The 14,154-nt window shown below is 38.6% G+C and overlaps 1 protein-coding gene across 14 annotated transcripts in view; it reads left to right on the top strand.

Annotated features, from left to right (window-relative positions):
- Nucleotides 1-14,154, top strand: part of rbfox3a (RNA binding fox-1 homolog 3a) — a 644,989-nt gene that overhangs the window by 221,044 nt on the left and 409,791 nt on the right. The window contains exon 1 of one of the 14 annotated variants that reach the window (XM_069930252.1): nt 793-901. The exons of the other annotated variants lie outside the window; for them this stretch is intronic. The gene's annotated coding sequence lies outside the window, so the exon portion shown is untranslated. Of the gene's footprint in view, nt 1-792; nt 902-14,154 lie in introns of those variants that run through there. 14 annotated transcript variants of the gene reach the window in all.

Here is a 14,154-nt window from a genome sequence, read left to right as displayed (position 1 = left end):
TTTATAGCTCTGAGATTTGGTTTCAAAATAAGTTTGTCTGTTAAGTAGAAGATTGATTCGACCTGAGTACATATTTCGCATGTAAAAGCTGGTTAGTCGAGTGAAAACCAATTAGTTAATTTTGCATAAATTACTATCTTATTTCAAGAGGTCAGAAACAAAAGATGCCACATCACCTTGAAACAAAGATACCTTTCTGAACTTTGGTTGGAAAAGTATTAGCAGTTTGATTTGTGTTGGATCTGACTTTTAAATGAAGAATGTTCCCTCTCACAGAAAATGCCTTGCCTTCGCATGTAAGCAAATTCCTCATTACATTTTGGAGCAGGAAAGCAACTGTGGAAACATTTTAACATAGGAAGCAGAACAAGACTCGAGCTCTGAGTTACCAGGAAAGATTACTGAAGCAGAGTCCCAGTAGATTTCCAAGTTGTGCACCTACTGTAGGGCCAGTTGTAATATAATGGATTTTTTTTTTCAAATTCTTTCCCTGTGTGTCATTCTTCAGTACCTTTCAATGACATGTTCACTTTCTGTAAGATGTGAAGCGTTAGGAGAGAACAGATCAACTTGATTGCAACTGTCAAGCACCAATAAAACCGGAAGCTGTGGTCAATTGGTTGTGAAAGGTGCTGATGCATCAGTGGGGTTTTTGCAAACAATTGCACCATAATTGCTCAACTGGACCACAAATAGACATGAAAATAAAATAGCCAGGACCAGGTTTCAGTCTTCAAGCCTTAATCACACTGACCCTTTGCTGCTAAAGTTCGATTGTCATTCCATCGGAGTTCATTTCCATCTAAATTTTACATCACTGGCTCCCTACCATACATTCAATTGACACAGCGCTCAGTGTGAAGGACTCATGGAACCGTAGGCAGAGTAAAGAAATGTGAAGGTCAGTGAAGTACTGAAATACTCTACCAGAGTCTTTGCTATCATCTGAAATGCCTAACAAAAATATTGTTGGGTACTCTGCAGATATAGATTATAAATACAAAGATAAAGGCTGCAAGCATTTTCACTTATTCTAACTTTAGGGCATTGACAACATTACCATGCTTGCCAAATACTTTGAGTGAGAAAGTTTTACTTAAGATCTTTTTTTAAGACCAGCTGAAATTTAATTTAAATTTGGCAATCACTGCCTTTTTATTGACATTTTTGACATAAATTAATTCTATGCTTGTTGAAAATGGGCAATATTATTATTAGCTTCCAACTTGCTCTCTTCTTAAATACTTTTTTATTAAAATGTTGAGCAGAGAATTTTTCCGTGTAAACAGTGAATAAGAAAATAAGATATTAATCAAACAGAAAATATCAGCCAATAATCCTCCTGGACCGAAGATGGGGCATTCAGATATCACCCCTGTGACCTCCTGATGGCAAAGGTTTTGACTTGAACGCTTTCGCCTTGAAGTTCAAGGCAATCTGACATCCAGCCATTTTGATACTGTGCCATCAAACATTCAAGAGAACTCTGATGTTTCTGCGTAACCCAGCTGTGAATCACGTGTGATTATTTCAAGCAAGATTAATTATGAAAGGAGCATTTTGTAAATATCTAATCAGTCCTAGCAAAAATTTAACAAGTGTATTTTTAGAATTTTCATGCAATATTTAAAATGGTCTTCAACCCCTCCAGCAAATGGATTTCAATGTAATTTTTAATATGGTGGAGATAAATTGATATTATGCATGACCACCAACAGGAAAGGGTCTGTTCAATCTTCTATTTTGAGGGATTAAAATTCAAAGTACATATTCTCCAATATCACTTAATTGTATCGTGAACCTGCCTCCTGGATCTAGGCTTGGTTAGCCAACACGTAAGAGCATTACTGGAGATCTCCATGCAACTGGATTAAGGAAGGGGCTAAGTGATTGACTTCAAAGATGCTTCTAATTTCCACCTACTTACTTCTGAAATTACATTTCTAGACCGAGCGCAAGATTAGATTCGGCTATAACATATCTAATGGCTGAATAGGCAATGATGCTACCTTGGGGCGTTCATGATGAATAGCCTCTTGGGTTAACAAGGAGAAAACAAAGTAGGAATTTCATTGTAAAGGACATTACTCTCTTTTAGATTTAGGAAAAAAGCCCACAGAATGCACTTAAATATAATGCTTAGATAATAACAGACCAGGAAATGGGAAGTGTGACTGGTTGTTAAGAAGCCAAATATCGATATCCACTTTGTCAATGGGCTGCTGGCAGGAGTCTTCAGCAGTCTGGTCAAATATAAATGAGGTCTAATTTCCATCAGGTTTGGGAACAGAGAGCGCTCACTCCCGCCATTTTGTCCTGCCATTTTTATTGCTAAAAATCTAGAGCTTGTTTTTGCTTTGGGAATATTTAACATCACATCCTGTCAAACAATCCTCTTTGCTAATAGGTTTGATTGTGATGTTTTAATTGCTAAAGGAAACATCATTCATAGTTAAATTTTTGTCATCTGACTATGAATGATGATTCCGTTAGCAAATAGAGATCACCTATTGATCACATTCCCAAATTTTCTGTCAAAAAGGACTAATTTTACAAGTTTGATCCTTGAAATATCAGTGAACCTGATCACCAGTCAGTTACGTTACAGTGGAAGCAGCAATAACTGGATGTGAAAACATGGATTTTTTTTTTAAAGTTGGATCCACCATCTTGCCTGCCTTGCCATCTCACTGAATGTGGCAGTATTGGTTGGATTGTAACAGTTCAGAACTCTGTTTTATCCTACGAGAAGAGAGAGGAATGAATCCAAAAATAAAGCGAGCAGCAGGAGTCGGCCACTTGGTCCCTCAGACCTGCTCCTCTAGTCAACGTGATCATTGATTGTAATCTTAACTCCGATTGCCGCCTTCTCTGGGTAATTCTTTCCCAGTGGTGCTGCTCGACCTGCTGAGCTCCTCCAGCAGGTTTTTAGTTACTCTAGATTCCTGTATCTGCATTCTCTCATAATCTTTGTCCCCTTACCATTTAAAAAAAAAACATTCCATGACTCTTTCCACTGTTGTTCAAGAAGAGTTTCAAAGGCGCACATCCCTGAGAGAAAAAAGTGGCCAAATCTGCCTTAAGTGAGTGATCAATTTACCAGTACAAGCTGACCCCTAGTTTTCGACTCTCCCACAGGAGAACACCCACCCAAGGAACTTGCATGTTTCACTATTATAACTAAAACGATTAGATGTGGAAGATAAACACAAATGATTTAAATGACTTGGGTAATACTTACTTGAAATTTGATTCTGCAAATGTTACAGTTGTCATTTGTGCTTCAGTTTGCTCTCTCGGAGCTGTTTACCAGCCTGACCATATAGCTTTAGTCTACCAACTATGACGGGAAACCGGCATCAAAATGCAGAGTTCAATCTTCAGGTTTGTTGTCAGAGGACACACCGTGCGTGAAGTCACATACAACCCCAGTGTTCCGTGTAGATATTCTTGATGGTGGGGAGAGTTTTGCCTGTGATGTACTGGGCTGCGTCCATTAGCTTTTGCAGGGCTTTCCACTCAGATGTATTGGTGCCCCCAGACCAAGCCGTTATAGAGCCGGTCAGCACACTTTTCACTCACATTTGCAGAAATTTGCCAAAGTTTCTGATGTCGTACCAAACCTCTGAAATCTCCTGATGAAGTAGATACGCTGACCTGCTTTCTTCACGATCATATCCAGGAAAGATCCTCTGAGATAAAGACTCCCAGGAATTTAAATTTGCTCACCCTCTCCACCTCTGAACTCCCATTGATCACTGTACACCTCCGGTTTTACCTTCCTAAAGTCTACAATCAGCTCACTGGCTTTGGTGACATGGAGTGAAAGGTTATCGTTGGCGCACCATTCAGCCAAGTTCTCAATCCCCCTCCTGTCTGCCGACTCATCGCCCCTTTTTATACAGCCCACCACCGTGGTATTGTCAGCAAATTTACAGATGGTGTTGTCGTTGTACCAAGCCACACATCAGGTCCCATCAGTTATCACAATATTCTGTCACTTTTATATTTGTCTTATTTCCTGATTCTCTATTGCGAGGAAAAGGTTAAAGATTCCTTTGGTCCAGAATTCAATATTCTGAGTAAATTAAATGTTATACAATTCTATTTCTAATTAAGGAAGGTTAGTTTTGATTAATTGGTAGCACAGAAAGGTAATTTCTCTGTTGAGATCAAATCTTATTTGTTTAGTGTTTTTGAGAAAATATATCTCTATTTGGTTTATTTTATTTTTCCCAGTGGATACAAATTGTTTCAAGCAAGTTTTCACTTAATCAACTCTTTCTGCGGCAATAAAATTAAATAATTGGTTTACAGAGGGTCCTTAAAACTCTCCAGAACCCTAAATTGAATTTGAGTTGAATTGCACACATCAAAAGGACTGTGCTATAAAACAGGGAAAACGTACGAAATAGTTTTGAGGACTGGGATTCAAGGATTTCCCGAGAGAAAGCAGAGATAATTCAGTTTACCAATCCGCAGTCAATGAGGCAATTATTGGGTAGATGTTCATGTGCTGTGTGTGCTTCAGGCTTTGTTCCTTGTAAATGCCTCGACACTAGTTTTACCTCCACCCAGTATTCATTGGATATTCCCATGGACACACTGAAGCAATCATGTCCTGTAACTTTGAGTTCAACAGGAAAGTCTGCAGGTTCTGTGCTTGTGTTGTAAGAGATTGAGAGCAGCAGTGTTCTGTAACTTGCTTGGGATTGCTTTAGTTGCCCATTCAGAGCCAGCTCTTCAGCGCTTGACGTCCTGTTTTGCGGAAACTGCCAAAATGTTTGGCCTGGAAGTCAGCCTGAAGAAAACTGATATATAATTTTGGTGGCATTTCATTTGCTAGTATCCAGAGACATTGGATTTTTGATTCAGAGGAATATGTGAGAATTTCATCATTAAAACTATTGACAATAAATAAATAAACCTGGAGTAAAAAGATGGTGTCATTAATCAGAGCCATGAAATAACTACAGTAATTGTCCTAAACCTCTCACCTGGTTCAAGAATGTCATTAATGGAACAAAATCTGCCACCTTTCTGCTTGACCTCAATACGACTCCAGACTTTACCATTGTCGATGTCTCTAAAATGGCCCAACATGGGACATTGTTCAGGAAGCTAGTGGAGATGGGCAATAAATAGTGGAGTTTTCCAGCAACACAAATATCCCATGAACCAGTAAATTTTAAAAACGGTATGTTCAGATTTATTCAGCCTCCATTTTGTTTGAAAACGTATTATGTTATTGTGGTGCATAGCTTAATCTTTTCATTTACGACTTTAAGTCGAACGCCTAATTTGCTGTGTTTGTGAAATAGTTCAGAAGTCAAAGTGTGCTTTGGTGCGTTTTAATACACATGCCAATTTTTTGGAGTAAACATAAACGGTCACCTAAATTCAGCAAAATAGAAGAAACCCTATTTATGGCCATGTGCATGAAAGAGTTCTCTCTGTTTTGATATCCACTTCTCCCTGCCCAATATGACCATTTATTTTGGTGTAATTGGTCACTTGGTTTAAGCAGCCAAACTTTAACCATATCTGCCTTTTAGATTTAATGGTATCACCTTCATTGTGGGAAAATTTCTTTCTCAGTCTTCTACCTTCAAGAAGAGCATTGTTCTGTGCCCCAAATTTGTCATTTTTGCTGGATCAATAATGAACAATAAAGTGTGTCACCAAAACTTGTTTTTTGTTCTGCGGTCCAATATCGAGCACCCAAATCTGAATGAATAGTGATGCCCTAACAAAATGCTTGGTCTATTAATACCAATGTCCTAGTAGAATAAAGGCTTGATACAGACATTTGAGAGACATTTTTCCACTGCACCCCCCCCCCCCCCCCCATTGCAGCAGTTAAAATACAAAACAGTGCCCTGTGAAATAAAATACTCCCTGAAGATTTCTGTGTTGCTCTCTGAGGGAATTGCAGAATTGGATGGCAAAAATGCAGCCTGCTTTCATCCTGATGCCTTGCCGATTCGAGTTGGATTTGTTCATATCTTTGAAGAATAATTGTACATGGTTAAAGGCTAAGACCATCAATTTTAACTCCATTGGGTCCTTTGTGTCACAATTTCCATGATTTCTACAATTTTCAAAATGTTCTTAGAACCCTGAGGTCCTGAATTCATGCACTATGTGATATTTCAGAGGTGGTACATCTGTGCAACTTAGTAAGAGTGAATGGAGCAGATTAGAGCTGGTATAAAAAATGACAGTAAAAGAGTTAACTCCCTTTCAAGATGTCAAAGATAACTCAGTGAAATATTATTTATTAACCCACCTCAAAATAAATTCTATCCATCTGCCATATTTCTGCTGAGACTTAAAATAAATTGCAAAACCCCACCACATTTTAAAAATATTTATTTTGAAACCTCGTATTAAATATTTGTTGGGTTTAAAATAAATGTGTCATTTTTGTAGTTGCATCCACTTTTAAGGGATTAATAATTTAATTTTTTTCCCCTCTTATGCATGTTTTAATATAAGTGCTTAACCTTTTATCCAAAATTCCAAAGATCTCCAAAAACCGAACATTTTTTCAATGAATGTCATCTGCTCACTAAAGCTCGTGTTTGGTGCCAAACATGACCCAACAGGACCCAGACTCAACTCACGTTTAAATATCCCTTGTCAGTCCATGTGGGTAATTAGTGGAACTCTAAGGAATCCTTACTTGAAAGGTGCCAGGGGAAAAAGCAGAGTCCAGCACTTCTGATTCGGCGTATATAGATGGGACCTGAAAGAGAGAGAGCGAGAAAGGGAAAGAAAAGGAGCAGAAGAGGGAGTGCCTGGCCCGGGAAATTCACCCCAGTGGGCCCAGCTCACCTTTCGGATGATCCAGCGGCTCATCGCCGACACTGACAGCTGCTGGTGACCAGCGGCGGGCCTGACTTGGGCCATCGGCAAGGAAGGGGAGCCTAGGCCTGCTGGACATCATCAGCACCAGGCTGAAGGCATTCCGCTCTGAGCTACATACATTCATGGATAGTGTCGACCACCTTGGTGAAGGGCTGTGGCCAATGCCCAATCAGACTGAGTCAGCAAGCTTCCTCTGCTCCATCACCTCCATGTCACAGGTCTCCGGTTGGCACACAGGGGATGGGGTTGGTCTCTGACTTGCAGTCCAAACTGAGGGATCAGCCAGATTGGCAGCTGAACAAAGCTCGGAGTGAGAGACCCTTCAAAATCAAAGCACACCAGACACCACACCACAAAGTGGAGAGCGTGGTGGAAAAACGCTTCAACATAGAAGATGAAAACGGATCACTTCGACAAAGGCACTTCGAAATCGAAATCTCCAAGCAAACCTTGTAGAATGAACTGGACCGGATCAAAGTGATGTCTTTGAAGAGAAGAGGAAGCAAAGGGCTGTACAAAGACAAAAAGAGTGTTACCGTTTATGGTCTATCTTTATCCCACTTCCCTCCGACCAATGCTGCAAACCCACCCCACCGCCCCATGCAGAGACCCTTCTAGTTGGAACGTGTCTTTGTTTTGCGTGAATTGGAATCAGCGTCATTACTTAATGTACCGCCATTATTCTTATTATTCTATTATCGGAAAAATTCTGAAAAGTGTCTGGTCCCCAGGATTTTGGATAAAAGATTAAGCCCCTGTATTGCTTAAGATTCATGCCTTTAGGCTTTGAACATAAGTAATTAATAATGTCCGAGAACATTTGTGCTCCGTTCCTGCTGTGAATGAGACTTGCCTGTTGCAAAGCAGATGATGTTTAACTTTTAATCTGCGTGGTTTGCTGGCTGAGTCACAGAATATCTAGGCAAATAACACACAGAGACATGAACAACCAATGCATACTTCACATTAGATCAGCTTTAGATTGGAAATCAATTTACAAAAACATGTTGATTAACAATCTGACCATCATGATGTACTCGTCTTCACTCAAACTTTGAATATGCTGCTCCGTAAGAGAAAGCCAGAACGTAATCTTTCAGCAAAAAGAATATTTGCTCTTTGTACTATTTGCATTGCGTCTTGATTCTCAGTCTGTTCTCTCTCAGGCTCTGCTCTTAATTAGTGCTAATTAAACCTCATTAACATGCAAATGATTGTTTCATTAAAAAGGCAATATAAATATTGATGCTAATTTGTACACAAAATTTCATGGAATTGAGACATTGGCATTGCAATATTTACCTGAAACTTCTTATTAAGAGAATTAACCCATATTTGCATATATTAATTATCCTTAATTATGATTAGAAATTATGAAGACTACGCAGGGTGCTTCCAACCCCTAACCACTGTTTAATGACTGAGAACTGCTAACAACAACATCAGAACATAACTCTTAACGTGATAGAAAATGATTCAAACAACCCATACTGTAATTCAAAGGAATTTCCACAACTGGAAGAAATGGGATTCTTGTTGCATTACATTTGACATTATTGCAGTCCTAGCAACGTGCAATTGTGTAATAAATACTTGATCACTGCCTCAATATTACAACCACGTTGTACCCATCCCCCCAAATTTTATAATGTCTTGTAATATCATGCTTCGAGCCAATCTCCTGATATCCAATTCCAATATTGATGTATGAAGTATAATATTGTGTTCATATTCAACCTTTAATGTCATGGCAGTTCAATTCCATTTCATTGCTTAATTTCCTCTCTGCCCAATGTTACATGGTTTTAACTTAATTACATATTATTCAATTATCTTTTGCTCTATCCTGTTACTGCATTTAACCTTGACTGGAGACTCATGACATTTTTGCAAAACGTGTTTAAAACATGGGGTTGAGTAGGGAAAGACACTGGGTGCACGATTCGTGGTTTACACTTGTGACTTTAAAACTTTGAAGATTAATTGGAGCCAAGCTGCCATGAAGAATTCTTTGTAAAGTATCAATTTCTTTGCCCTGTGAAAAGAAAGCATGTCAGGGTGTGGTTACCCATTGCTCCATCAACCCGATAGATGTTTCTACTTTGCCTTGATTTTCCCCACAGTCATTATGAGTTTGTGTTATATGCCTGATGCCCAGTATCACAAAACACGCGCGCACACACAAACTACCAATAGAGATTTCATCTACCTTTTTTTCTAGCTAAAGAGGTAGACAAGTAGCAGTGATAAAGTTGATTCATGGAATTTCATATAAAGGAAAAATAAATTTAAATTAAACTTACAACACAGTAACAGGGCCCTTCCACCCCACAATCCTTTGCCGCCCCAAATGAACAGAATAATCTACAACACCCATATATTTTGGAGGAAACTGGAGCACCCGGAGGAAACAGTCACAGGGAGAACATGCAAACTCCTTACAGACAGTGCCAGGTGTGTACCCAGGTTGGTGGTGCCAACTGCTACACTGACCATGCCATGCAACACTTTTTACAAGCCAAGAAGATGATGTAGGCAATTAGCAACAATTTTGCATTTACTTTCGGATGGTCTTTATCTGGTCACCCTATTAGTTGTTAGCCCAATACAATACGGAGTTCTTTTCTTAAGCTGACTGGTCTCTTCAGATGTCAAAGGGAACTGGGGTCCATCAGACTATCTGTGAATAATGATACACTTTGTCACTTAACACTCAACAGTTAAATGAATCTTGGCACATTAAAATCCCTCATGACGGCACCTCCTCATTCACTATTGATTAGCTTTCCTTCCGAATCATATTCACGTCACTGGGTCATAAGATTTTCTTTCCCAGAGACAAAGATGCCTTTCTGTAATCTGAGGTTGATACAAAATTTCTTGCATTTTTAAGGTTAAGGTTTTTGATGGATTGTGTCCCTTTGGGAACTGAAAGTTTTTTTTTCTCTAGCAGTTAATGAGATGAATTTACCAGAGAAACTTTTGAAGAAGAATGCAGTGCATTTATATCCTTAGAGATGGGTTTGCATTCCAGCTGAATGCTGGAAATGTACTTCATATTTCCCTGGAAATTTCACACTTGAAGCTGGATTATGCTGAGATCAGAATTTCTGTCGAGCCAAACAGAATGACAAATTGGTTATTTCCGTGCTTCAACCTGCTTTATTCCTTCATTATATGAGTAAAACTGAGTTACAATAGAACATTTCTGGAATAAAAATGATATTAGCAAAATAATCTTCTGCAAAACTTATGCAACATTTAAACTTAAGAAACAAATTGCTGAAATTGACAGGAGTGAAAGGGCGAATTAGAAACAGCGTTTGGGTCGATTTAAGTTTACTGAGTGAATATAACTGACTTATAATTCTGAAATTAGATTGGAATTGTGTAACAAAATCTATTTCATGTTTTACTAGCTAAGATATTGTATGTTATACATGTAGTGATCCATTGTGAAGGAGTCCCTTCACAAAAGAAGTATTTAAAACACTCAAAACACAGATATGAGTGAAATGGCACCCGGAATCATCAAAATGAGTGAAAAATCTATTATCATTCTTCGTCACAGAAGCATATGCTCCTGTGAACATTAATAAGAACCTTATCTTTTTTTTTCCTACAATAGAGAAGCCCTCATGTGTCGAGCAGTATCATTACACATATGTATACATTGGTCAAGCAAGTTGATGTCACTAAGAGTGAAATTAGCAGCTATTCTCTTGGGATAAGAGGTAACAACATACCTCGTACATAGAGTTTCCTTGCAACCATTTGTAAATTATTCTTTATTAATACTGGAGTAATGATATCATAAAGGAGGTTAATTCTTTCTTGAAAATGTTCCATTGGATACAATTCCCGAAAGAGTTGTCGAGACAGAAGTGGTAATACTTAATTTAAAAATTTCACAAATTGCAAATGCACTGTCAAATAGTAGATATTAAGAACTGCGTTGCACGTGATCATCTAATTGGATATGCAGGTAACCCTTGCAAGATATTTAAATTTCACTCTTGTGCTTCATATTATCACTTGAGCACGGCAGCATTTTAACTTCATAATGATTTTCTTAAAGGTGTATTTTTGGACTCTTTTTGCCTGTTGAACTGAAGGATGTTCCTGGTTTGAAATGTAATTCGGCCATATTTTTTAGACAGTCAGTGTATGTACAACGGACTGACTTTTACAAAAGGAATGGAAACCATTCTTTTGAATTCTGAAGGTATGCTGCAAATTGTAGCAATTTCGTCTGGAATTCACTCCACTCCTGGTTGGATAACCAAACCTATTTCATTTTACCTAAGAACGTGTCATTGAAAGTGGAGATATTAGTCAATATTAAAACTGAGCTTCTGAAGGCAATATGAATCCAGTGAGCAGTATGTCAGGGTGCCAACTGCAGCATTAGTTTATTATTATATTCATTATTCTACATTTTTAATGTCATTATTAATAAGGTCTTTAGACAAGTGTTTGTACAATATTCATATTATGGATTGTCTGATGTATTTAAGTGTGACACATTCCATATTTCAAAAAAAAAATGCTCCTTTCCATTCAGAAGACCAGGAAGGAAGGACAGGTATATATGAATTTATTAGTATTGATTTTGCATTAGTAGGTGCATGTGTGCTTTTACACACATCTGTGAGATGGCCCATTTACTACTTGGGGAAATTAGGGATGGATACTAAATGATGGTTATGCTGGGGGCACCTAGAAACCAGAAAAATACATTTGAAAATTCCTCTTATGGACTAAAACTAGCTATGAGCAATTGAGTTTGTTGCTTTATTTTTGAAAAGTCCTTCTTTTCCTATATTTACCAGTGTTTTGTTAGATGGGTGTACGTGGCAGGTTATTTAAAATGATTTCATAATATAACAGTCAACTTATCTAAAAATAATTGATAGAAATTGAACACCCATTGGATACAGGATTTATTTCATTCTGAGCACAGTTTCCCAACTAACTGTGGTGCTTTCAGACCTTTCTTCCTTGCTGGGCGAACTATATATCTCTTGTGTGTCTTGCAATGTTCCAACAGTTTTCCATCTTTCCGCAGATCAGAATTAAAATCACAATTAAATAGTGACCTGTCAGTAAATTGGGCCTGTCATTCATTCTTTTATAGTCATCACTTTGTTTCTATAAATGTCTAAAATGAAATGATGGATAATTAGATAAGAGGAATCATTTGATCTTTGGAGACGAATGCGCAGATTTCTATTTCTGGAAACAGGCACCTTCTCAGCAAATGCTGTTTATTACTAACAATCTGTTCTCTGCTTTAAAATTGTGTCTACTGTTATTTAAAGGTTTTATGTAGAGCTTTTACAGTCTGGTTCAGAATGTAGATTTAGATTTAAATATCAGAATTATTGTCAGAGTACATACATGACATCACATACAACCCTGAGCTTCTTTATCCTGTTGCTGAGACAGAATTACCACCTACTGGCAATATTAAAAAAAACGGACTCAACGTACACATGTAAGCAAATAAATAAATGTGAACAAACTGTGCAATAAAGAGAAAAAAAATCAATAAAGTGTAAAAGTAAGAGCCCTTAAATGAGCCCCTGATTGAGTTTGTTGTTGAGGAGGCTGATGGTGGAGGGGTAGCAGCTGTTCCTGAACCTGCTGGTGTGAGTCTTGTGACACATTGACCTCTTTCCTGATGGTAGCAGTGAGAACAGAGCATGTACTAGTGATGTGGATCCTTGATGATTGCTGCTGTTCTCTGACGTCAGCGTTTCTCATAGATGTTCTTGATAGTGGTGAGGGGTTTGCCTGTGACGTCCTGGGCTGTGTCCACTTCCTTTTGAAGGATTTTATGCTCAGGACTATTGGTGTTCCCCAATAATGCAGCTGATCAGTGCACTTTCCACCTCACATTTGTAGAGATTTGCCAGGGTTACTGATGTCATACCAAACCTCTGCAAACTCCTGAGGAAGTAGAGGTGCTGCAAGCTTTCTTCACAAATCTTCATGATCTAGTGGAGTTGTTTTTCGATTGTAATTGCTACCTTGAATTTTTTCTTTTCATGCTTGGGATACTGGCAAGGATGACATTTATTATCCATTCATGTTTGTCCTTCTAACCCTCAGCAGTGGTTAAGAATTGGTTTAGTAATTTGCTTTGAAGGTAAGTTATGGAAACTGAAAGAAAAACAGCAAGTTCCAAAAGCATCCGTGGAAAAAGAAACCAGTTAATATTTTGAGTAAGAGCCCTTAAATGAGTCCCTGATTGAGTTTGTTGTTGAGGATTCTTATGGTGGAGGGGTGGCAGCTGTTCCTGAACCTGGTGGTGAGAGACTTGTGGACCGATACCTCTTTCCTAATGGCAGCAGCGAGAACAGAGTTTGTGTTGGGAGGTGTGGGTCTTTGATGATGGCTGCTGCTCTTCGACAGCAATATTCCATGTTGATGATCTCAAAGTTCTACAGCTTCTTCTGGCAGCTTTTAACAGAAACTCCTGTGTGATAATGTTTTAATTCTTTTCCCTCTCACTTTAAATCTATGCCCTCAAGTTTTAGACTCCTACCCTGGGAAAAGACTATTCGCCTGATCTATGTCCTTCATCATTTTATATTCCACAGCAAGGTCTCCCCTCAGTTTCCTGCACCCAAGGGAGAAATGTCCTGTTCTATCCAGTCTCATAGCTTGAAGCCATCCATCCCAGTAATATCTTTGTGAATCTTTTTTGCATCCCTTTCAGCACGTTACCTTTCCTAAAGTGGCGACCAGAACTGCAAATGTGACCTTGTACAAATGTACCAGGATGAGCCAGCTCCTGTATTCAGTGCTCTGGCCGACGAAGGCAATCAAATTCCTTTTTGACCCTCTTTTCTACTTGAGTCGCTAATCTCAGGGAACTATGTTCCTGTATCCTTTGGCCTCTTGGTGCTGCAGCAGTCTCCAGAACCTTACCCTTTACGGTGGTAGTCATGCCTTGGTTTGGGTTACTAAAATGCAACATCTCTCACTTATCTGAATTAAACTTCATTAAATGACAGATCATGGAAAGGGAATTGCACTGTCTTCTGTAACTTGATATTTATAGAAGTGTACACAAGTTGGAACAAATATGTACTGAGCAGAATTACTGTGATTTTGTGCTATTGAGTGAGGGAAGGTAGATTTACCAGCTGTGTATAGGAGATTATCATTCAAAGAAACTAATCACATTCCCCATGAACTGATGACCACATCCATGTTCTGCCACCTTGCAATATGCGTTACAGAAGTCACAGAGTGCTGGCAGCAGAACACAACTGG

This window comes from Narcine bancroftii, chromosome 3 (assembly GCF_036971445.1).
Source record: "Narcine bancroftii isolate sNarBan1 chromosome 3, sNarBan1.hap1, whole genome shotgun sequence".
NCBI classification, from domain to species: Eukaryota; Metazoa; Chordata; class Chondrichthyes; order Torpediniformes; family Narcinidae; genus Narcine; species Narcine bancroftii.
The sequence above is the reverse complement of the archived record's forward strand: the minus strand, read 5'-3'. Positions and strand labels throughout refer to the sequence as shown.